At 42.7% G+C, this 25,321-nt stretch overlaps 1 protein-coding gene across 2 annotated transcripts in view; it reads left to right on the top strand.

The window, feature by feature from the left end:
- Window positions 1–2,395: 2,395 nt before the first annotated feature.
- SNCAIP (synuclein alpha interacting protein) overlaps window positions 2,396–25,321 on the top strand; it is a 148,395-nt gene continuing 125,469 nt past the window's right edge. For both annotated transcript variants that reach the window (XM_076008316.1, XM_076008313.1), the window contains exon 1: window positions 2,396–2,530. The gene's annotated coding sequence lies outside the window, so the exon portion shown is untranslated. The remainder of the gene's footprint in view (window positions 2,531–25,321) is intronic.

Below are 25,321 nucleotides of genomic sequence, written 5' to 3' on the forward strand. Positions count from 1 at the left end.
GGACAGCTGAAAGCAGATAGCCATTTCTAATTCTTCAATAAATGATTCTATCAATAAATTAAAATGTGATTTTCAAAAACCAGGGTGTCAAAATATTTAAGAGGATGGGAATGAAAATATGTTCTCTGTAGATCACGTCAAGGGTGACACCAATTCCATCCACATCTTGCTTTTCTCAGAGTTTACACTAGGCAAAAAAAAGAGGAAGGGTTTATTTTATCCAGATGTGAGCAAATTAAACTCAATATTTGCAAGTATTTTTAGTACCATATGATGTCATCGATTTTATATTTTCTACTGAGGGATAATGTGTATTTTTAAAATCGTGAAGCCACTTTCCATGTACGTACTTAAAGTCTTATATGTGATAAATTACAATAAACAAATGACAGCACTGTAGGACATGCTCTTAGCTGTTTAGGTCAAAAGCTGGGAGAGAAATTTCGTGTTTCAGTAGGAAATGGAATTGGAAGCATGGGAAATGTCTTCTACTGGTGTTCTAGGTAGTCCTTATTTCAGTGACTATGGTCCTAGTCCAGATAGGTCCCAGAGAGGCATTGCTGCAGCCATGCCCTCCCAGTCCTACAACTGCCTTTTCTCTGAGAAGCCAACAGAGCAGCCTGTGACCCGTAGATGCTCGTGCGGTCACACTGGATACCCAGAGAACCCAGGTTTTTAAACGACCACGTGTCCTTCCTTTCTTATTAGAGATATATTTTCGGTGAAAGGCTCACACCGGACGCACATCCCCACGGCCGCTGTCCAGACGGTGCTGGGTTCCCCAGGATCCTGGCGCTGGTCTTGTCCCCGGACTAGCAAGGGCACAAGGATGCCCCTAACTTGACCAGGACTTACTTCCTTACACTTTCCTCTGGGGCAGCTCCAGGCAGGCAGCCATCCTGGAACAGGAGTGTGGTCCTCAATGGCTCTGCTGAGTGAGCTTCTCCGAGTCATCTCGCCTGGGAAAAAGATTTCTTAAAAACCATTTAAAGCTTTCCAGAGGGCAACAGCGAGACGGTCGCGAGCCAACGTTACCATAAATGCTTCCACTCCCCCTGACTTCACTTCGGAAATTAGGAAAGAGGCAGTCACCACTGCAGGCGTTGCTGACGTCCCATCCATCAGCCCCCTTCCCGCCCCCAACAATTAGGAGACAGAAAAGTAAATATTTCTGCGGGACCACTGGTACATTAAAACGTCGAATTAAAAAGCCATTATCTCAGACCCAAATCTCCTCCACCCACCCCCCACTCTGGAGCACAGAACATTCCGGGCAAAGCCCCTGCTCCCCGCTGCGGGCGCGGCCCTCCAGGGTGGGCGAGCCCGGGGGCTGGGGGTGGGCCCGCGCGGACGGGCTGAGCCCGCCAGAGGCTTCCCGGACTCGACGGTCCCCACGGCCCCTCCGCGCTGCCCTGCCCGGTCTCCCGTCCCGGCTTCTGCCGGGACCTTGGATGGTCTGGGGACCAGTGAGGTGGCAGCGGCCGACGCTCGCCGCGGTGAGGGGCGATTCGCGTCCCGGGGGCCTGTGAAGCAGGGGGGGCAGGAAGGGAAAGTGGGGCGCGGGGACAAGAAGTGGGCGGGGAGGACACGAGCCCAGTCGGGGCAGCGGAGGCAGCGGAGGTGGAGGAGCGGAGGTGAGGGCGAGAGCAGGTTGGAGGGCAGGAGCCGGGCGCGGGCGGGGCGCTGTCAGTCGGGCGGCGGGGCCGGGCGGGCGGCGGGGCGCGGGGCAGCGGGGCGCGCGGCGGCTGCGGCAGGCTGGCAGCGGGGCCGCGCCCCGTCCCGCGTGCGCCCGCGCCGCCCGCTCCGCGCCCGGGCTGCTCCGCCGCGCTGGGGCCGGGGAGCGGCGCCCGCGGCCGGGCCGCATTGTGACGTAGCGGGCCGCGGCAGCGCCCCCGCCGCCCGCCGCTCCCGCCGCGGCCGCTCCCGCTCCCGCCGCCGCCGCCCGTCGGTCCGCCCGTCGGTCCGTCGGTCCTCTCGCGCCCGGGCTGCGGGCGCGCCCGGCACCCGGTGAGTCCAGGTCCCGCGCGGGCGCCGCGGGGCGGCGGGGCGGCGGCGCGGGCGGCTCAGCCTCTCCAAGTTTGCACCGGGCGCCCGGCGGTGTCGCCGCCGCTCGCCCCGGGCCCTTTGTGCCGCGGGCGCCCCTGAGCCGGGGTGTCGGGGTCTCTATAGTAACGGCGGCGGCGGGGAGGGGACAGCCCCTCGGGTTGCGCAGGGCTGTGCTTTCCCTCTGCGCGCGTCGTGTGTGATTCCTCTCGCTGCCCCCGACCGCGCGGAGCAGGATGGGCAGTGCCGCGGCGCCCGGGAGCAGGGCCGGGGAGGGACGAGGTGGCAGCAACAGCGGCGGCACGGCCGGCAGCAGCAGTCGGCGGTGAAGGGGCGCCTGGTGCAGCCCGGCCCGGCCGGCTCCGGCTCCCGCGCCCAGCCGCTCGCCGCCCTCCCGCGGCGCCGTCCTGCTCGGCCCGGCCGCGATTCCGGGGGCACTGTCGCCCTCCGGGCCTTCTTTCTTGGGGACGACTCTCGTCTGCAGGTGGTAAGTGGGGCGAACACAATTTTGGCTATTGTCAAATGCCACGTTTTGTTTATTTCATTTTTACGAAAAGAAAAGAGGGAGAATTATGAGCCATTACTGGCAGCCATACAGTTTCCACAGGAAATACTAGCATTCTTTGAGGAACACGCTACTGCTTGCAGGGAAGAAAAGTCTTTAGGAAACAAAAAGGCAACAGCATTGTTGCTCATTTTCAATGGACCGCTAGGAGGGGGGAAACGTGTTGTTTTTTCCTGTGGGAACGTTGCTTTCCTTGGGAAAGTTAATTAAGGAAGCATTACTGTGGTGTCCCTTTTTCACTTGCTGGGGGCTGGGCCCCCTCCCCTTGGCTGTTACTGACAAGTGCCCGTCAGAAAGCCCAGAGGAAGGAGAGCCACTACAGGACAGTCTCGCCACACACCACGTGCCGTGGAGCCCGGCCAGGGTGCAGTTTGCAAAATGAAATAAGGGCTGTCTGGGGAGGCTTATGAGGATTACATGTGTGCAGAGTATGTCAGTTCTCCAAGGTGTCACTCTAAACACGTAATTTTCAAGCACTGCTTTCGTTGCTGGATAGGCAGGAAGGCAAAACCCCTATTTCTCTTATAATGGAGCAGACATCCCAGGTGGGAATGGGTTGAAATCTGTATTTCATTTGTACATATTGAAATTTTAAAAGGCAAAGAGAACAAGGTGTAAGGAAAGCAGTATGCTAATGTGTACACATTTGAGAGACAAAGTCTGTTGCTGTTTCTGATGCATCTCCGTGTTAAATTAATTCAGCATGCTTAGAGTGTAGGGAGACATCTCAAGGTGTCTTTAAAACTATTTGGAAACGGCGTGACATTCTGGTACGGATCAGAAATCTCTCCAGAAGGGAGTATTAACTGAGGATTACCTATAGCCAAATATGTATTCCTTCCCAGGTCTAGAATCGGAAAGAAAAAGATGGTGCTTCTCTTGTGGATCTTTGGACATCTCAGTTAGAAATAAAATAGAAAATGGGATTTAAAAAGAAGGATATAATTTTGAATATAAACTTCATTTTCTCCATAGAAACATTTCATGAAGAAAGGTTACAGATGGGAGATTTGCAATGATGCTGCATTTATTAATTTGACATTTACTGTTTGCTGATGTCCAAAGGAAGTGACTAAAGCAAATGAATTTCTCTGTCTGCTGTGTCACAGCTTTGCTAATTCCAGGCAGTTGTTCTGGTGCAGGTGTACAATAGAAATGCAGCACAGAGGCCAAGAACTGGATGTGTGCTGTTGTTTTGGAAGGAACTGTAGCAGTACTTTATTGCTCTTAAGAGAAGGGAAACCCACACAAACATCTAGTACAAACAAATGATTTTTGATAGTATCAGAAAAAGCCTGGAGCTGTTTTTCTTGCCAAATTCAAGGCATTTCTTGTCAAAAAAGGAAATCTCCCAAGGAGCAGGTGCATCATTATAAGAAACACAAGGGAATCACTCTTTTAAATGCAAAATCTAATAGAACAGCAACAAGAGAATCAGTAACACTCTTAGAATAGAAGCTTTGTTTTTGGCAGTCTGTCAGGTTACAGTTGCAAACCACGTAGGAGAAATTTGTGTCTTGGGAGAAAAATAATATCCTGGTGAAAATCAGATAGTTGCTTCTGTGAAACTTTTACTCTTATATATTTGGTTTTTTTGTACCCCTTTGATTGGTATGCAGATTCACTTGCAGGAAGCAATTTACTGAAAATTAATCCATAAATTGGTTGCTAATATAATATATACTATTCATGATTTTATCCTTTATATAAGTTAGATAACTAGATTTCATATTTTATGGTTTGCATCTTATCAGCTTTCTTTAAAGCTCTTAAAAGTAATGATCAAAGTATGTGTTTGAAATAATGATTGTCAGTTGATGTGATTGATTGCTGGGCTCTGGAAAAGTACTTGATTCCTAAATAGTTATTGTGTGTTCACTTTGTACATATGTGTAATATAACAATATAAAGTGAATAGTCTTTTCACAAGGAAAATTTAAGGGGGAAAATAGGACCCATGAAAAATTAAATAATGATGCAAAGCATTAAAGAACATGTTTTATAATTGAGTGCCTAAGACACTAAATAGTAATTGAAAAAAAATTCTGAGAAAGTGACAGAATCAGTTTGGATGTTATATTAGTTATCCATTGCTGCATAACAAATCCCCCAAAATTCAGTTACTTAAAACAGCTACTACAACTCATGCTTGTGGTGGTCAGCAATCTGGGCTGGGTTCAGCAAGATGGTTCTTTTGCTGTTTTGGTTGGATTCCCTCAGGTATCTTCAGTCAGCTGATAGAATAATTTTGGATGGCTTCACTCATATGTCTGGCAGTTGTCAGGCTATTGGCCAGGTTAACTGGTGACTAGAACATGTACCTCTCATTCTCCAGCATACTCCCATGGGTTTCTTTACAGGGCACTCAAATAGTGTTTTAAGAGCCAAAAACAACCCCCAATGCAAAAGCAACTCGTAAACCTCTGCTTGTATCACATTAGGTATTCTTCCATTAGCCATATCAAATCAGGTCACCCCAGATTCAAGGGGTATAGAAAGGCTCCACATATGATGATAAAGAGCTGGAAAAATTATAGCTATTTTTTTGCAATCTACTACATGTTTGAGGATACTTGTTTCTAGCAGATGTTTTCTGCTGGGAATAATATAACGTAAATTAGGAGAGAGTTGGAGCCTGCTTATGGGCAGCTCAGAATTTAGATGAATCAAGGAGTTTCCCTGTACATCATTTTCCTGTAATATTTGTTCTATGAACCACAGGTAGAAGAGGTGTGACACAATGATGATAAAATTTTAGCCACATATTTCTGACAGTGGGATTGGGATGGTTTGGAGACAGGCTGGTGGCAGAGTCAGGAGAACATTGTTGGGTGCTGAGGAAGGCTCTGACAAACATGGAGACAGAGAAAATTGAAAGGAAGGCACTAATCTGGGAGATCCCATAACCAGGATTACACGACAGATTATAGGGGGCTAGTGAAAGCAAAGAGTCAAAACCATTCTGAGATTGAAAAAATCTTAAGTGACTGAACAAATGATTGTGCTGTTGTGAGAAATAAAGAAATCAATAAGTGATTTATCTGGGGGGAGAAGAAAAATTCAGTTCCAGAAAGGTTGATTTAAAGAGATAAACTGTGAAAGAGAGTATCGGTTGCAGAGTGTGCTATTAATGTTAGCTATTACTTAGTGTTTAAATCGCAGTGGACTATTGTATATAATAAATTTCTTTAGTTGTAAGGCACCAGAATACAAGGAAGCATGCACAGCCCTGAGCCAGCAGCATCGATTGACAGCACACAGTGGGGAGTTACTAGGTCACTAGGTGCTCGCTCAAAGGACATTGGTGCACTGCTATCACAAAAGTGAGGATGGGCACAGGGTGACCAACAAATGCTCGCCACAGATGGACATGAGAATATTTATTTGGGCCTGGCAATGGGGTGGCATATAGGGCAGGAGGTAACAATTCAGGCATATTTACATGGAGATGGAGGTGCATTAATAACAGCTGGACCTATGCTGAAGGTGGGGTTTTCTCAAGGAAAGAAAAGAGGGCCTGGCACAATGCCTTATCCAGACTCCTCCATAAATGTTAGTGGATGTTTTATTGGAGGGGAGAGGAATTCTAAACACATTCTGCTCTGTCTTTCACCTAAAAGCTCATTCAAGGTGCTGCTTCACCAGCCACATTTTATGGATGGCCAGACTGAAATTCAGATGGTGCCCTGACCGCCAAGTGCAGCTGGTGGGCCAGACAGAAACACCTGGCCTCTCCAACTTCACACAATTAGCCTGAACGGCACACACAGCTGCTCTTTATGGATCGACTTTGGATGGGCCAGCTCAAACCCAAGAATACACTTTTATAGTTTTTATTGCACAAGTCTAAAAACCATGAGAATGCTCAATAAATGTTAATTGAATGAGTCGATGTGCCATTATCTGATGCAGTAACATTTTCTAAAACAGTCTGGTCTGGCTTTTCATTATTCAGGGTAAACTTTGCTGTAGAGTTCCTAAGTGCCTTTTGTAGACTTAAATGTTTTAAGGCAGTCTTGTCACAGTAAGGTAGGTCTTTTTAATCCACTACTCATAAAAATAAACTTTGTTTCTTTATTGAAACACATTTGTCTTTACTCCTTGTATGTGTGGGGACTCTTGGTTGCAAGTGAGAGAAACCCACTTTATACTTGCTCAGGTAGGAAGGGGCACATACTTGCTCCAGTAAAGGAGAAGTTCAGAAAGGGTCAAGTTCTGATTTCTTCTCGTCTTTAATGGTGGCAAAATTGTCATCTGTTGCTTTCGGCTTAACCTCTGCAGGAAAAGAGAATTTGGGATTAACTATAATTAGACCACTATGATTGCATGTGCATGGCTGACACAGTTCCTATGGCCAGAGATTTGGACCATGTCACTCGATTTGGCTTTGATTATGTGCCCAGTCCTGGAGCCCGTTGGAAGGGGAGGGTGGTTTGTGAGGAGTGGGGGTGCGCGGGGTGGATGAGTGCATGGGAGAGTGCTCTGCAAAACCCTCTGAATCGTATGACTTGAGAGCAGGGAAGGGGCGGTTTTTAGAAAGAAAATGTTTAAAAGAAGAGAGGGTGGATGCTGCTGTGTAGGCAGAAACAGCAGATAGCTACTATTCCATCTGTTTTCCCTGAAGAACATATCATCCTCTCACTATACCCCTGGGCCAGAAACCTGGAAATGATCTGGACCTGGCCTTCCCCCTTTCCTCCTCCACCTACTCAGTCACCAGGACACTGCTTCTTAATCTTTCTTCTCTTCCTCCTTAATTTAGACCACGTTTCAGTCTTCCCAGGTCACGTCTGAAAATGTTGCCTTCAGTCTCTCCGCTTCCAGTTTATCCCCCTCACCACTGCCAGAGTGCTCTTTCCAAAGACCAGAGAGATACACTCAAATCATGTAGCTCCCTGCTAAGAGCTATTCAAAACCTTGTGGTAGCTCTGGGGAAAAGTCCAGGCCCCTCACCATGAATTCTAAGGATCCCTGGCCGTGGCCCTGCCTCCTGTGGGTGAGGGCATGGGTGGGCTCAGGTATATTCAGCAAAGCCGTCTAGCTGCCCACACTGTCCCCATGCTTGGCTGGCCTGTATAACGTTAAAGTCCCCAAACTTTCTATTTTCTCTTTTATTTTAATGCTTTTGCATGTGCTGTTGTCTTTGTGGAGTATTGTTTCTTCTTTCTTGATTTATTGAACATTTACTTATCCTTCAACCCAAGTATTGCTCCTTCATGAGACCTTCGCTGAACCTCCCCTCCCCCAGCCCCTGCATCCCACTCGGGCTGTGGTCTGTCTCTTCTCTGGACTAAACGTCCTGAGGGCTGGACTGTGCTTTCTCCCCTTTTGTATTCCTGTGCTTAGTACGGTGCCTCTCACACTATATGTGCACAATATTTTTTAAATAAATGAATGAAAAATGTGTGCCAAATCTTAATCTTTAGGGTTTTCAGGTGATTTTCTTTTTCCTTTAACTTGATTCTCACATATGCATCTAAGAATATTGTACATGGAGACGGGTTCTCTCTGAAGTTGCTGCTCAGATACTTTTTCAACAGTTTTCCAAACTGTTTGTGTGCTTGTTGTTTGCTTGGTCACGAATAACTACCTTAAGAAAGAGGCTGAAAAATATCCGTGGCCCAAAGTAAATCTCTAGGCTAAAATCTGTGGTTTTAGAGATTTTAGAGACCAGATGAGGAATGAATTTTCTTCCTGCCATCAAAGACGGTATTTAATAGTTAATATTTATGAGGCACTGTGTTTGGGGTACTTCCCAGATGCCTCACAATTGCTTTCTTATTTAATTCTCACAGCAGCCCTAGCAAGGCGGTGCTGTGATTATTACCCTTTTTCTGCACACGAGGAGGTGAAGATTTGGAGAGTTGAGGCGGCCTGCTTGCTGCCCAGCTCCCTCTTCCTGGAGACTGCCGAGCTGCCGAACTCTCTCATCTGGGTTGTTGAAGCACAGAATCCAGCGTCCATCGGGCACTTCCAATTCATCTATTATGATTTTTGTTGCTGTTGTTCTGGGATGAAATGACCACCTCTTAAGAATAAAACATGCTAGCTGCCTTCCTCGGCCATCAACTGTGTCAAAAAGACAATAGAAAAAGATGTATTTAAGAGGTAAGAGCTCCAGAACTACAGTTGAGATTAACGTGAATTTCTGCTTTAGAAATTCCAGTGATCCTGCTACTGCCAGATAATAAAAGCCTCTTACAGGGTTTGTACTGCTACAAACTGTACAAACAGTACATTTTATACATTGTATGTATAAAATGCAGGCCTCTTGAGCAGGCATACAAAAAGCTTGCTTTTGAGAGTCACTCACAGAGTTATTCCATAGATACATAAAAGGAGCTAAACACTTTGGAAGCCACAGAAGCTCAATGGTTCTTAACCTGTTTTCAGTCTGAGAGCCTTTTAAGGCTCTGGTGAAAGCTATCGCTTCTTTCCTTGGAGAAAAACAGATGTGCACAAACACACCACTTTGTATTTAATTTGAGGGGTTTCAAGGATCAATTGAATCCCATCTGTGGATTTTCTGGGACTCCATGGACTCCAGGTTAGAAATTCTGTTTAAAAGCTGACCCAGAAGGAAGACGATAGCCATTGTTATGTGTTTACCATGTATCACATATAGCCATCAATTAAGTGTTTACCACATACCAGCCCTTTTTGAAAAGTGCATTACTGCTAACCAGCCCTTTAGGACATGCACCATGAGCCTAGTTTTAAGCTATGGAGGAAAATGAGATTCAGAGAAGGAACTTGCTCAGAGACTCCCAGCTGGCAAGTGGTGAGAATGGAATCAAACGCAGAAGCCAGGGCTGTGGCGCTGCTGCTTCACACTGCTCCCATGTCATTCATCCTACCAAGTGAGGCCTAAGCCCTGTGCCAGGGAAATTGGGAGCCTCTATGGGTCCTGACCTCCCTCAGCCTTCAACTTCTCTTGTTGAAAGTAGGTTGAGTGGCTCCTTCTGCCGCAAGAGCCTCCTGGACTGTGCAGGAGCAGTCGCCGGCGGGGAAGCTCTCTGCTCACTCCCCTCCTTCACCTGTCACACCGTTGTCACACACAGGGCAGGTAACATCATTACTGTGACATCACTACTGGTCTGATCATCTCTAGGTGAGTTCCTAGCTCATTTCCGACTGCAGTTTGCACACTTGGAAACTTGAACTCAACAGTCGCTCAGTGGCAGAAACGACTGCGACCCTCCCTGTGACTCCCCCTCTGCAGATGTTTATTGGGGCCTGTTGGATGCTGGCTCTGGACTCCGAGCTGCAGTCACAGCAGTGAGCAGACAGATGTGTATCCTGAGCTCACGGTACTTATATCTAGCCTATATCTTGCCAGGAAGGAGGCTAATAAATAATTTAAATAAAGTGTGATAAGTTTTATGAAAAGGGAAGTATAAAGGATTTATTCTACTCGAGTTTCTCTGTTCTTTGAAGCTTCAAAACTCCAGTCACAAAACATGGTCTCCTTCTGCAGCCCTTTCTTTCCCCAGGATGTTTAGAATGCTTCGGGTTTCTGGAGATTTAGCGGATGGAGTCGCAGGCAGAGCAGTTAATCTCAGTCCCTTCTTTGCAGATGAGAAGGCAAGAGTGACCAAATGACTTAACCGCAGATGGGGTGAAGACAGGGCTAACTGCTTGGTCTGTTCCCCAGTAGAGCATTGCTCACTGTAAACCACAAGCTGCTTCTAATTTATTCGAGATGTTATTACCATGGCTTTTATACTCTGGTCTCTCTTTGCTGCAAATGAATCCGGCAGGCAGGCACCACTCAGAAAGCAAATACTCCATCAGTCTCCGCTCCATCTCTGTAGCTCTTGCTGGGTTCCTGTGTGTGTTTTCTTGTCCCCATTCCACGGTTCCTTCTCCCCACGGGCCTACCTGCCCCCAGGCAGCCTCCCCAGGTTTTCTGCCCACGTGTAGCGTCATGACTGCTGCAGCCTGCCCTGGCAGCTAGCAATGTGATAGGATCCGTGCAGGTGAGCCATGTAGGTGATTTCACATTTTCCAGTAGGCACATTAAGAAAAGTAAAGTTAGGAAACAGGTATACCAATCTGAATATATTTTACTGAATCAAATAGAGCCAAAATACTAGCATGTAATCAATATAAAGATTCGTTAACCGAATACATTCGTTTTTTCCTCACACTAAATCTTTGAAATTTGGTGTGTATTTTATACATACCTTAACTGAGAATAGCCACGTGTCCAACGCTCAGTAGCCACAGGTGGCTAGTGACCCTGCAGCGGACTGCAGGCTTGGGCTCTGGGTAGGTTCTGGAGGCCCCAGGACAGACTCAGCCACCACCTCCTCAGCCTCCCACAGCACTGGGCTCACACCTCTGTTGTTGCCCCTACGGGGTTGTGCATGGCTGTTTGTGTTGTCAAACCAGGGCTCATGAGGGTAGGGAAAGCATCTTTGTCACCTTCCTATCCGCCATGTAGAGTAACAATGCTTAGCAGGCCCAAACTGGGCACTGGTGCGAGGAGAACCCTTAACGAACAAAGGCAGGGGCTGAAGGGCTTGCTACGGGGAGGCTTGTCCCTGTAGCCCCTGCTCACTGGCTCTGCTGCCCCATTCCAGATGTTCCTGTTCCAGTCTCCCAGCTCTGTCCCGTGCCACAGACCCACATTTGAGTCAGACCGAAGGGACAGAAGGCATTTCCAGTCACTAGTCTAGTCCTCTAACCTAGAATTGTCCTGAGCCTGTGCACATCTTGTTTAGCTTTTGGTTTCACCTCTTCTAATATAAAATACCAAAGGAACTTGTAAGCAGTCTAGCATGTTAAATTGTAAGTCTTAATAGGATGGGGGGAAAAAACCAGAACAGACCAAACACAAAAGCAAAAACTCATCCACTGAACAAGCCTTCTGTTGAGATTCCACAAAAGGCCAGCTGACATGTAGAACGTTAAACATACAAGGGAAGACCAGCCTGCATCAGGGAGCCGTTAGAGTCTTCACGATGAGCTTTCTCTGTTTCCAGTGGTTTTAGAGTCATCACTACTCCTGAGAGAACAGGAGATTTATATCCTGAGTCAATTTGCCTTTGTACATACAGTATTTAAATTTTGCAAGTGCTTCAAACCAATGAATGTGCATGTGTTTGCTTATCTACTTTACCCCCAATGTCACTTAAAATAAATTCATACAACCCAGCCTAAAAGATTGGGTACTCCCATAAAACCATGTCAATCACATATTCAAATAAGTTCAAAGTTTAAAAATGGTGAAGAAAATACTAATGTTTGACCTTGGAAGTCATATGAACATTTTACAAAGGGATTTTATTTTTTTGAGTCAGAGAAGAGTATGGTTACGTCAGGCCCACTTAAGCAGTTCATTGAAATGGCGAGTTGAATGAGGTCTAATCTCGAGTCTCCATGCTGATTACCAGTTTCAACCTGGAGGGCTCATTGGCCTGCTTTGGGCTTTTGTTTGTGAGCGCATACAGGAAAAATAAATCCTGCTGTCACACACCATGTATCAGGAGGATGAATGAAGCCTAGAAAATGTTTTGAACAATTCCTCAAAAAAACTATTCGGAACAATTTGGGGGTGAGGTAGCTTGCCAATATTTTTGCAAAGCCAAATCTTTACAGAAAAATCATAGCATACATCATATAAGTAGATAACCAAACACTAGCCATGTTTAAGTAATTTGATGATCTCGTCTTTAATAAGACAAGGATAGTTCAAGATAGACAAAGTTTTGCATCTGTTGGCTGCAGATTGGGGAATGCTGCTTTCAATTGTGTTTCTTAAAAAAGAACGCGTGCCTCTCTGCAACTAAAATATATTTCTTCAGACGTGACGGCTTTGGTGTTCTGTGTTGGTGTAATTGAGAACCTATAAAAAGACTGAGAGCTACTTTTGAATTGGCTTGGTAAACTTGGACCGGGTTTGTCAAAGTGGTGAAAGGTTTAAAGGAATTTTCATAAATGAGGTCTCCAAGCTGTGTTTTAACCATAGAATTCCAATGAACTCCAAGGCCCGTGAACTCGGAGAATAGCGCCTCAGAGAAGAGCAGTCATATCAAGATGAAAATAAATGATTCATTTTCATTCCCCAAGTTGTGCAGACGTAAGCACATTTAGCTGCTGATGATCATAATGTAGCAGTACTGTTGTGCACTAAAAATACAATTTAAAAGCCTAATCTTTAATTAAGTTGAGTACTCACAGATTAACATGGTTACAAATCTTGGACACGGGATGGAGTACAATGTTTACCCGTGTTGCTAGGAAATACAGCAGAGCTCTTTGAAAGTTACCAATTGATTTGGTGAGAAGAATGATGTGTCTCCCCGTAACCAACTTGATCATTGCTTCTCTCTTACGTAATGTATGCAAATGCATTTCGTGCAGCAGAAGTCCTGGACACTCAGAGATTTTGTTGGCAGTGGAAGCACAGGTGTGTGCACCTAAGTAAACATTAAGAGCATATTTGAAAGGGAGATTTTACCTTGGGCTCTTGGATGAAGTAAGCATCATAAAGTGAGTATTTGTGTTCTTAGTGAAATACATTTTTCCATTTGTTAGAATTATCAAGAAAATAGATTGCACTTTAAAATCTAATTATCATGAAGCTAATTGATAATTTTGCATTCTTGCCATTAGTGGGAAACTGTCAAATTAGAACAGATTTAGTCCACTTTGATGGTTTTCTAAAATTATTAAAACTTGCATGTAGGAAATCAACTCTGCTTTTTTTCCCCCATGTTGGCAAACCTTGCTGCAAGAGACATCGTACAATAGTTTTTGAAAATGCGAAGTTGATGTTTGCACAGCATGAAAGGGAATAGCTATGCCAGTCCACTTGCCTTGTCTCTGAAAAAGACGCAAGATTGCTATGTGCTGTTTCAGTCAGATCAAGCATGAAAGAGTGTCCTCCCCAAGCTCTAAAGCAGAACTAAGAAAAAACCCATGGGGACAAATTCCTATTTGATTTATTTCAGGGAGGCCCTTGCACAAAAGGACTGGTATTTCAAAGCGGGGGTCCTTCCTAAGAGATGGAAAAATATTAATAGCAGAATACTTGATTGTCTCAAGGAACAAAAGCAGGGTTAGGATGACTTGTGCTTATTATAGGATTATATCCTATGTCCAAACTCAAGACGACCTAGATAGAATTGGGGAAGGGTGCTGCTGGGGGGCCAGGGTCATGACTGCACTCTGGCATGTGCGCCGTGACCTCTCTTGGTAGTTAGCACACTTCTACTTGCCATCCGGATGATTATTGATTAATTCCTGTAGAAAACCAGTTGTTGATTTTGGTATGAATTGTTTCGTCAATTTGTGCAAGTATCTAGCACAGCGTTTGGTGTGTACTATACGATCAATGCATCTTGGCTTCATTTGAATCCTTCAGCGTGTCTCGCAAGTGAGTATGTTCCTTACGTAAGACCTAGGCTTACTTCATTGCAGTTAATATCAGGCTCATCTTCGCAAAAGATACCACGTTGCCTGTGTTATTTACACTCAGGACAATCTGAGGCAAAGTACTGTAAAACAAGCAGACAAAATGTTATGCAATGGAAGGCTTCACTGCTCAGCCTCTAGTTGGAATAGGTGATGGAATTGTAAGAAGTTTAAGACCTGCTTTTATAGAACTTTTGATGCTGGAAGGAAATTTGGAGCTTTAGACAATAAAGAGATGGAAAAGTAAGGTAAACTGGCACACAGATTACAAGCCTTCTTAAGGGTATTAGTTCCAGTCATTTCCAGTATCTCCCAAAACGCCCAACAGCACATGGCATGGGATCAAGATGGTGGCTGCGCTGCAGAATAACACAGTGATGAGCACAGACTCCCTCAGCTACCGTCTGTGTGTGTGATTTGGGACAGATTATTGAACGTCTCAATATTTTGATATTGTTTCTTCTTTTTCTCTTTAACAAATATTTATTGATTACCTCATTTATTCAAGGTAAGTTTTAGACACTTAGGATAGAATGGGAATAGTGAATGTCAGATCCATTCTACTTTTCTCCACCTGCTCTGTGTGCTCCGATGGCTGGCCAGCCTATGGGATGGATGGCAGGCTTCGTTGTTCTGACTTCTCCTTGTCTTTGGCCAATGGGAGGGATCAGCAGGAGGGCGGGGAGAGTGTGGGCTCTTTATTCCCTGGGCTACCTCCTTGCCAGGTGACCTCCCGCTAAGGTAAGCCATACCTGCTGGCAGGCAGTGTCTCTCTCGGGCTGCTGTCTGGGTCCTGGGAACTGTGCCCTTTCCCAGACACTTCAGGCTGATAACTGGTCCCCTTTAGTCTTCCCAGCTCAAGGTACCCCACCATCTCTTGTAGTTTCTCCAAACCCTGGCCACACATTTGCATACGGTCTTTTTATTAAACACCCCTCAAATTGCATTTGAGTGTGCCACCTGTTTTCTGTTGGGAACCTGACTGACACAAGTGATTATCTGTCTCAGAGGACATCGTAAGAATGGTATGATTTAGGTAGAGTTTAGTACAATGATTGGCTCATAGTATTCAGTCAATAAAGTATTATCATCATTCGCTTTTTCTTTTTACAAAGCAGTGGGTTTGCAATATTGTTGTGGCATTGTTGAAAATTTTAAAAGGCGAGAAGAAAACAACTATTATCTTGCCAAATGTTAAAAATGGGAAAAGTGAAACAGAAGTCCAGGGCTAAGGTCCCATAGTGCCTCAGTGGCTGAACTAAAAGGTGAAGTAAGGATTTCCTACCTTGTTTCTTCACACAGGGTACGAAGTCACAACATGTCTAGAAAAGAAGGTTGCAACTTCAAAGTATTTAGTAAATTAAAACAACCTACTTGGGATAATTGGGTATGCCTCAAGTAATAAACCCGTTTTGTGACCACTAAATAATAATTGGGTCGAATCATAGACTAGTCAGCATCTTCAACTTAATTGCTGCAAGGGCTGGCGCTAAGCATTTTCACATTTATGTCCCCTTGGTAATTTAAGACTGGTGATCCTTAGGACTCAATTTCTTGTAGGCTCGTGAGGGTAGATCTGTTTATTTATGATCAGCACTGAACAGGAGACTAGTGTTCCAATGCTTCTGTAGTAGATTTTCTGCTCATACACATTTTTCTGACTTCTGTCTTAGAGTTCTCATTCTTGAGCCACATGAGATAGGCAACGGTGCTATTTAGAGTCATCTTGTCTATAACTTCCAGTCCACTCATTAACCTGTTTTCAAGAATGAAAACTAACAAATTCCCTAAAGAAGTAGTGGTGAGTTTGAGAAACAAAATATACTACAACTTCTTTCCATTTGATAATAAATTTGTCATAGTTATTGAAATTTCAGACCACATGAATGTATCTTTCATTGTCTTAGAAAAATTGTCCAAGTTATTCTCTAACAAACTAGAAAGAAAAAATTTCAAAAATGTCTCTCTCTCTCTCTCTCTCTCTCTTTTTTTTACAATTAAATAGAGTCAAGGGAGAAATAGCAATTTGGAAGGTCTTGCGATGTCAGCCCAAATAAAGATTTATAGATTGTCTCTTCTGTGCAAGGAGCTGAGTAGGCAAAAACAAATATCCTGTTGCCAGAAGAGCTGATGCTTTGTGTCTCTTTTTTTTCTTTACCACTTTCTTTAAGGTCAACCCCAGTTAGGGGTCCTGCCTCCTGTCTTTACAAAGAACATACTTTCATATATTGGGCACTTAACAGATATAAATGTTCTCAACTATTTATTTATTGTCTTTGAATTATCTATTTCAGAGGAGATACTACATCACCAGTTAATCCCAGTGAAACCTCCTATTGCTTTGTTCTAGCCTTCTACTTCTGTTTAGGTTTTATCCCTTCTAATTTTTTGCCTTGAATGAAACACAGTCACATTTTCATTTAGAGGAACTAGTATATCCATAGTAATTATTATTCTAAATGATTACACTGTTTTCACCACATCAGTTGTGTTGACATGAGTACCAGTAACGTGGGAATAAAATACAGTTCTTAATGGATCATACTGGAAATATCACATTATACCAAAGAACCTTCTTTGGCTGCTTGCCAAACAGAAGTAGTAGTCATGGGTCTTTAGAGTAATTGATGGTGTTTGCAGATGGAGGACACATTACTTTATGCAGTCATTCTGTAAACATGCTTTGATACCTTGTGTGGATGCAGTATTTTCCTTCTAGAAAATTCTTTCTAGTGGAGAAGAAGAACGTGTATATCAATAATAGAGGCATGGACCACATGTTATAGCAGGAAGGAGGGAGGGAGCAATGAACTCTACATGGAATGGGGAGGAAAATGGTCAGATTATCAAAGGCTTCGCAGGAAAAGTGACATTTGATTTAGAGTTAAAGGCCAAGTGGGTGTTCACCAGGCAGAAAATTTAGGGGAGAGCATTGGGGCCTGACAGTACTTGGGAAATTAAGTATTTTGATGTGACTTCACAGTAAGATATATGGTGTGGAGTGGCAGGAGATAATACTAAAGGGATGGTTTGAGCCAAGTCTTGATCTGTTTTCCACTGCAGAAAAAGAGAGCTTATATATCTTTTCCAATGAATATTAATAAATAATCCTGCATCGATTGTGGCATCCATTCTCAAGCTCATACTGTCACCTCTGTTGGTGGCTTCCACATTTTTATTACTAGTCGTGGGCTGGAGGCCCTTTGTCTTCCGTCCATCTGCATTTTGAGGGTTATCGGTTCTCACAAAGTCTGCATGCCTGGAGTACATTCATCACCTTTCCTGCAACACCTTGTCTCTGTCTCCGGTTTCTAGTCTAGTGAACGGCCCCAGCTGTCAAGGAAATTATCCATAGTACTCCTTTCACTTGAACCCCTCCAATATCTCCCAGTATCTCAACAAGTCTTGCCTTATTTATTTATTAAATTGCTCTCAGCATTTTTGTCTCCTTTCCATGCCCATTTCTAGTATTATCTTTCTTCGAGTTGTCATCATTTTCCCCTTTGATTACTGCAACAGTCTCTTAACCCAATTCTACCCCTTTCCCCCGATCAGTTTCTGCACTGTTACCACCTTGATTGTTCTAAAATTGATCATGTCAGTGACTTGGCTAGTAAATTTTAGTAAGTACTCACTGGCTTTGGGAGAAAATCCTAATTCCTTAGCATGACATATGAGCCCTTTTGATTTTAGCCCTGCCCACTTGTCTGGTCTCATGAGACCCATGTCCAAACCCCCTACCCTTCTCTGACCTTATTGAATGATTTGGGGATCCCTAAAATTTCCAGAATCTGTTAGTCTGTTGGATATTTTCTTTTTCTATTCCTCTTCCCAGTCTTCTTACCCTTTCAGCTTATTTCTCCTGACCTCTCCCTCTACCCAAATTGGGTGAAGTGTTTCCACAGCTGTGTGGTGATAGATTATTTACTTTTCTCTGTCTTCGTTAGACTGCAGGCTCTTCAATGCCAGGCACGATGTTTCATTCACATCTGCCGTATTCCCCATGCTTCATGTGCGGCATATAGTTCTAACAAAAATAATAGTGTTTAGTAAGCACTTATTATAGACCAAAGTGCTAATTAATTTACACACATTATCTGCTTTAAGGGGAAAAAACAAAATTCAGGCTATGCTTTGGAAAGACAATGTGGCAAAAACAAAAAATATGAAGATTGGGCAATAGATGTGTTATAGGGAGTCCAGTTAGGACAGTATTTCAGGAAAACAAGTGAGAATTTAAAAGAGATCTATACTAGGGTAGGGGCAATACAAATCAAATGGAGAGAATTTATTATAGTGATTTCTGAAGATATTGAACAGATGGATGAATGAATAGAGAGCCTAGCTTGTGTTCCTTAGAACTTGCTGAGAAACTTACTTTAGCTTACAGATCTTAATAACTTTGGTGATACAAGCTTGTTAGGATAGAGGAGCAACCATCTGATACAAGTGCAGAAACAGCTTACGTGGCAGCAGCTTGAGAGGCAAAGGCAGATATATCATGACAGAGTAGAATGGCATGGCTTTTAAAAATACATATTTACAATTATAAAGGTATATATAAAATTATTAAATTAGATTCAAAATTAATTGTTCAAATAAGTGTGGCAGTATGTTATGTGCTTATTCTTTTAAACAAAAACGAAGCTGTAAGTGGGATAATCGTAAACTTAGGGGTGGTCGGTAGTAAGTAAAGGTTGAAGTGCGGACTGGGATCAGCGTGCCTGGTTTGAATTCTTGCTCAGCCATTTACTAGCTGAAGACCTGGGGCAAACTGCTTAACCTCCGAAATGGGGGTACCTTCTTTGTTGGTGTGTTTTAAGGATTAAGTGAAAAAGAGAAGCATGTGCCACTGTGGCACAGTGGTTGTGGCAAGCTCTTAGGTGTGGATGTGCACCACGCACAGCTTCATCGCTTAGCAGTGGTGAGAAAGTGAGCAGCTACTGACATTTTCGACTGGTTTCACGTTTTGTAGATGTGTTATAACAGAAGATTTGCCTTGTTTTATATTTAAAAAATCACAATTTTGTGTACTAAAATTTTCTTCAAGGGAGTTTGTGTTTGTTAGGGTGCAGCCTGAGTAGATTTGCTTTTCCCTTGTAATTTCCGAAAAAAGTTACTGAGATGAGCCAATGTTAGTGGTAAACCGTCATTATATGCACGCAATATATTAAAATATGGTCCCCAGTTAATTCTTGTTTGGTGGGCAATCTCAGATTCATTAGTTGTGAGCAGTCCGTTTTACTATTCATTATTTTAGCTACTTAGTAAAACATCTTAACAGGAAGAATCTTTAAATATCCTGTTTTCCAGATGCTCAGAAGATATGATCAGTCTTTTCATATTTCAAGGTACAGGTATTGTGTCCTTAGTGAAAATTGCCTAGAAATGAAAAATATATATATTCATTAATTTAATGACTGCCTGTCTTAGTTTGCTGCCATAATAAAATACCATAAATCAGGCAGCTTATAAATAACATACGTTTATTTCTCACAGTTATTTGAGTCTGGGAAGTCCAAGATAAGGCACCAGCAGATTTGGTGTCTTGTGAGGGCCACTTCCTGGTTCGTAGATGGCATTTTCTTTCTGTGTCCTCGCCTGGTGGAAGGGACAAGGCAGGTCTCTGGGGCCTCTTTGATAAGGGCTCTACTCCAGCAATCACCTAATCTGCAAAGACCTAATCACCTCCCAAAGGCTCCCACCTCCAAATACCATCACAGTGGTGATTAGGTTCAACATGTGAATTTGGGGGGGGGGTGCGACAAACAGCCTGACCATAGCACTGCCTAGACATAATAAACAATACCTGTAGGCTTTACCTAATGAGGCTTCTCTGTTTACTTTTTTAGCTTCTTTGCCTTCCTTGGTTTCTTTGATTGATATAGATGCAGCACACTTAATGTCTCCTCTTAATCCACTAACATTCTCTGTAACTTTACTTTGTGTTATTTTTCCATCATAATGCTTACCCCAGCTTAACATATGGGATGTTTATTTGTTTGTTTATCGTCTGTCTCCCTCATTAGAATGTTAGGTGCTAAGTACAAGACTTTCCTTTGTTCACTGCTATATTCATCAAACCTATCACAGGTCTGGCCCATAGCAGAAATGTAGTAAATATTTGTTGAATGAATAAGTATACAGATACAAACCTATGCTTTGCAGACAGTCCTAAACAGATAATGCTGCCATGTGAATGTATTTTTGTAAACATTGTTTGCTGATTAAAATATAATACTTGTTGACTGAAAACATAAAACTTGAAAAACTCAAGGAAATATCAATAAATAAATTTAAAATCATTCTCCAACTCTGAGACAGTAATTTAACATTTTGATATGTTTTCTTCCTTCATGTATTGATGTCATAATTATGCATCAAGACTTCTATCTAGTAATGGTGGAGTAAAATTATATTTTGGCTCACCTCACAAAATAACAGAAATAATGAAAAACAGTGAAGAAAATCCATCTGTAATGAAACAAGTCACTGGCAACAAGCCCAGAGCACAAACCGTGGAGGAGGCCTGCTCAGTCTGAAATGTTTGGACACAGGTGAAGAAGGGTGTAAGAACCTGCTCTTATCTCATCTCCTTGGACCTTGAGCAAGACATAAGTTTCCACCAAGTTAAGGGCACTGCCATAAAGACATCTCCAGTGTTCCCTGAATTATGTGACAACACCTAGAGCTACAGGTAGGCTGTGGGAGAAGTTGAGAGTGACTCTAAACATCCAGATATCACCACTGAAAGGCAAGTGAGAGGGAACCAGGGGAGAAACCATTCTGATGTCTCAGTTTAATTTTCCTTCGCTGTTGACTGCTGGCCTGGGGAGGGGGCCGGTGGGAGTGTAGTGGGAAAGGACGAGTGCAGCTCCCCGTAAGGGCTTTGCTGTGAGGTGCATTAGAGCAAGCAGTGGGAGGAGCAGGGCAAGAGAAGAAAGTCTGTCTGGAAGAGTCAGCCAGGCTTTTAGGGAAGTGCATTGCTTATTTTAGACTCTGAGCACACACTCAAACACAAATTGTATTTGGTGAACTGAAAAGGTGAATACTTTCTCTTAACCCATTTGGTAGAGAGACATGGCCACTATGGAGAAAATAACCCATTAAGATTAGAAATAAGAATGAAATAGCTGAGCTTGTACAAACTTTGTGTAGTTTGCAGAAAGAGGTTAGCACAAAGATAGAAGCCATAAATCATAGATTAAGCAACATGGCACAAAAGGGCATGTGTTTCTGTAATTGTAAAATGAGCTTCCCAGCAAAAGGTAAAGCTGAGCTTTTCAAATTGCTGGAATGTCACTGCTTATTTATGAGCCAAGATAAAACTCATTTTTAGATAAATGACTAAATTGAAATACTATAATGCCTACCATTCAAGTGCTGTTATGGTTAAAAAATGCGACTATAAAAATGTCACATTATTACGGAACCTATTTGTTGGTTAGGTATTTTCCGAGTCCTGTCTACTCAGTTTATTGACTCCCACTAGGTTTTACTGCTGCCTGCCTTGCATAGCCAATGCACGGTAGCTATTGTAAACGAGAGATATAACCCTTTCTACCTCACACAGGCCTGAAGAATCTCAGAAACTCTTTAAACCAGAGCTGATATTGTTGATGATGATGTTAGATGAAGTAGAAATAAAGGCACTTTGTTGGCAGAGACCATACTTCATTTACAGAAAAGTGGTGGTCTCTTTAAAATTCAAGTTTATATTTAGTTTGAAACTACCTTATGTTCTAATTGTTCTACCATTTCTCCTGAGCACTTAAACTATCGTAGCATCTCTCTGCCAAACTGAGCCGAGACGAGACAGAGCTTACTATGTAACCTATTAAAGAACAAGCTCCAGGTGCATGATGGCGGTGGTCCTATATTTTGTGTGCCTTGAAGGATATAAATTGCAATCTACTATCAATGCTAGTAAATTATAGTGTGTATGTTCACATGGTTAAGTGGGCTGAAATGTTTGTAGATGGACAAGAAGAAGTCATGGGAAGAAGTTATGAGAAAATGGAGTATATACACTGTGGTAGAGATGGAGTTGAGCTTTTAATTTTTTTTTCTCTTAGCTTAATCAATGAGTATTTGTAGTTGTAGAGCAAGCAGATACACTAGCTCTTATGAAAAATAAAAGGGGTTCAGTTATGACGGTACAGGAAGCACACCAAGTTTCGGCAGGAGGTCTGTCTGGACAACTGTTGCACATCAGGTTGTCCAGGAAACAGATTCCGGGCAGGAAGTTTATTAGGGACAGGACTGGACATCTGCGGAAGGAAGGGAAGGAGTCAGAGTGGGCAGAGGAGAAGGTGGGCTCTGATGCAGTCTCACCTAAGGCCTTAGCTGACCCACGGAGAGCTCTGAAGCTAGGCGGGCCTTGTGGCATTGTCGCAGGGGAGCATGGGAGCCTGGCCTGCACAGCTGCGTGCCGTCCAGTCCGTGGGTATGGGCTGCCTGGGAAGGTGGGTGTCTCTAGCCAGGGGCTAGTCCTACAGAGAGCTGGCAGCTGGGGGCCGCCAGGCAGCATCCTTCCTGGGGAGTGGGGGCGGGGGTCGGGGGGAATAAGTCCTTTAGTCTTGAAAAAGAATGGGGCAGTATGTAACAGTGCCCTCTCTAGTAACTGACTGAAATATTTTGAAATTTTAAGACAGAAAAGGAAATAATCAAAAATAATATTTTATTGTTGACATTTCAATTATATATAGTATTATCACAGAGGCCTTCTCTTACAGACAAATAAATCTAAGAGAAATTTTATTATTTGAATAAGCCTTTTTGCATAGAAAAAGGCAAGGACTTTTAGTAATAATAATATTTATTATTATTATAAATATAATTTAATATTATAAATAAATATTATTTAGTCACATACTGGCTATCAAGAGAATATGTGTGTGTCATAGGTAAATAGGGTATGCCACTTTTAATCCTATGTACTGTATTAGGACCTTAACATATATTCTATAATTTAATGTTTGTAACTCTCTCGTAAGGAAAGTACTGTCATCCCAATTCTACCAGTAGGTAAACGGATTCAGAGAGAGTAAAGGACTTGTCCAAGATCATACAGATAGTTCGTGGTATAGTCATGACTAGCCGAGCCTGCCCAAATCAGAGCCCCCTTTTTTGGTCCTATGCTGCTTTGTTCTAGTCCTTGAACCTCAGCTGGAGATTTTCCATTTCAACAGATAACTCCAGTTTTAACAATGTTATCGTATCTAGCTTTTTGCCCTCATAGGCCTCAGAAATTTGACTTTTAAACTGAGTGTTTATCTCGTTTGACCCTTGCCACAGCCATGGTCAGTAAAAAGGCAAGTATTTTTATCTCCACTTTAGCAGGACTACACTTCTAATAAGAGAGGCCCAGCATCTTATGAAAACAGGACCATTCTGGGATGGCTTCCTCCCTGTACTTCTGCTTCCATTTAGTAGATGAATTAACAGGTAAAGGAAATCCACAATGCAAAATGTGGTAGGAGTAAGAGGTGAACATGGGTCTACGATTCCAAATCCCATGCTTGGTTCCTTCTAATAAGAGAGGCCCAGCATCTTATGAAAACAGGACCATTCTGGGATGGCTTCCTCCCTGTACTTCTGCTTCCATTTAGTAGATGAATTAACAGGTAAAGGAAATCCACAATGCAAAATGTGGTAGGAGTAAGAGGTGAACATGGGTCTACGATTCCAAATCCCATGCTTGGTTCCTTCCCCAATGGGATTAACATGAGAAAAGGAAAAGCATGTATATACACAAAGATTGTATATATGGAAACAAAAACTACAAATGATCCTACATTTTATTTATGATAAGTAAAGGAGATTCTGGAACCAGTTGAAAAAAATAATTGGAGTGGCCATTAGGAAAACTATAAGCAAATATTAATACACTTTTAAGTATGTGACTTAAACAAATTTTGAAATGAATTTAAACCTCAAATGAGAATAACTTCCTAAGGGCATCTTGATTTGAATGCCTGAACTATGTGTGTCTTGTTCTGAGAGAATATGGTTGACTGATCCCCCAGTTGAATCATGTTACAAGTGATACAACATTTCCATTGCTCCCTGACAGTCTGTTTCCTCTGGTTTGTTTTTGACAATTAAAGTAGAAAGAGTTCTCCTATTTCTTTGCTTATTTTAATAGGGTACTGCTTGTGTCAGATAATTCAAGAGGCTTTAAGAGAGTTGTTGGATTTTTATATCATATTTCATCTTCTATAATAAAAAGAACACAGAAAGTTATTGTAATATTTTTAGTCACATATCCTTTAATGTAGTGAAATAAACAACAAATAATCTCAATCTGAAGTCTTATATGTCTTTTCTCAAGCAATTATTACTTTATTTATATGTCTTGTTTCAGCACGAATCTTAATTTAATGAAGGATTTCAAGAACGATTGAATAGAGCAGATACTTCTGCATGATTAATGCAGTGTCTATATATAATGTGTAAACTCTGCATTATAAATTGTTTGGCACATTAGTATTATTAATAAAAACAGATGATAATATGTTTGCCTTTTGAAATGCAGAAAGAGAGATATGGGGATTTTAATGTATCATGAACACATACATACACATGCATGCGTGTCCATTAACAGCCATACGTCAGCTTAAAAATACACATTCACAATTTATCAGTATTACTTTAAAGGTCTATAAATTGGGTTATCAGTATTAATGCTATAGGATAGACTGATAATTTAGTATCTGTTTATCATTCAAGGTATTAAAATGGTTACAGAACTACTAGAATACCATTTCATAGCCACACATACAAATATGAAGTTATGCTTGATACTAACAATTCATAAAGATTTATGAAAGAGCGAGAACCAACTAAGGATGGCTTTGAATTTTCTTTTTGTGATTACATGAAATCAAAACTCAAGTACTATTATACTATCTTGAGAATTCATATATATTGTACAGTGACTTAATAAAGACTTTCAGGTTCATTGTTGTTTTAGATATCCTAGTATTTGGAAGAAGTTGTGTGTGTCATTCAAGTCTGTTGGCCCAAATCTTTAAGGGAATGCTCATTTCCTAAAACTCTTTGCGGTCTAAAAATGAGAGTTTATAGCAGGATTTACATGTACACCTGCTTCTATTCTAGGGAATCCCAAAGTTTTGTTTGTACAGAGGCCAGGAAGGTTCTTGGGTCCCAGGAGCCAGATGGCTGGTGTCATACAGTGGGGAGTGGTAGAGACTGGCAAATTGAATGGTGCAGGTCTACAGGCAGTTGGCTTTGTGATCATTTGGGAATGTAATGTCAGTTTCTCCATAT

This window comes from Microcebus murinus, chromosome 11, assembly GCF_040939455.1.
Source record: "Microcebus murinus isolate Inina chromosome 11, M.murinus_Inina_mat1.0, whole genome shotgun sequence".
Lineage (NCBI taxonomy): Eukaryota > Metazoa > Chordata > Mammalia > Primates > Cheirogaleidae > Microcebus > Microcebus murinus.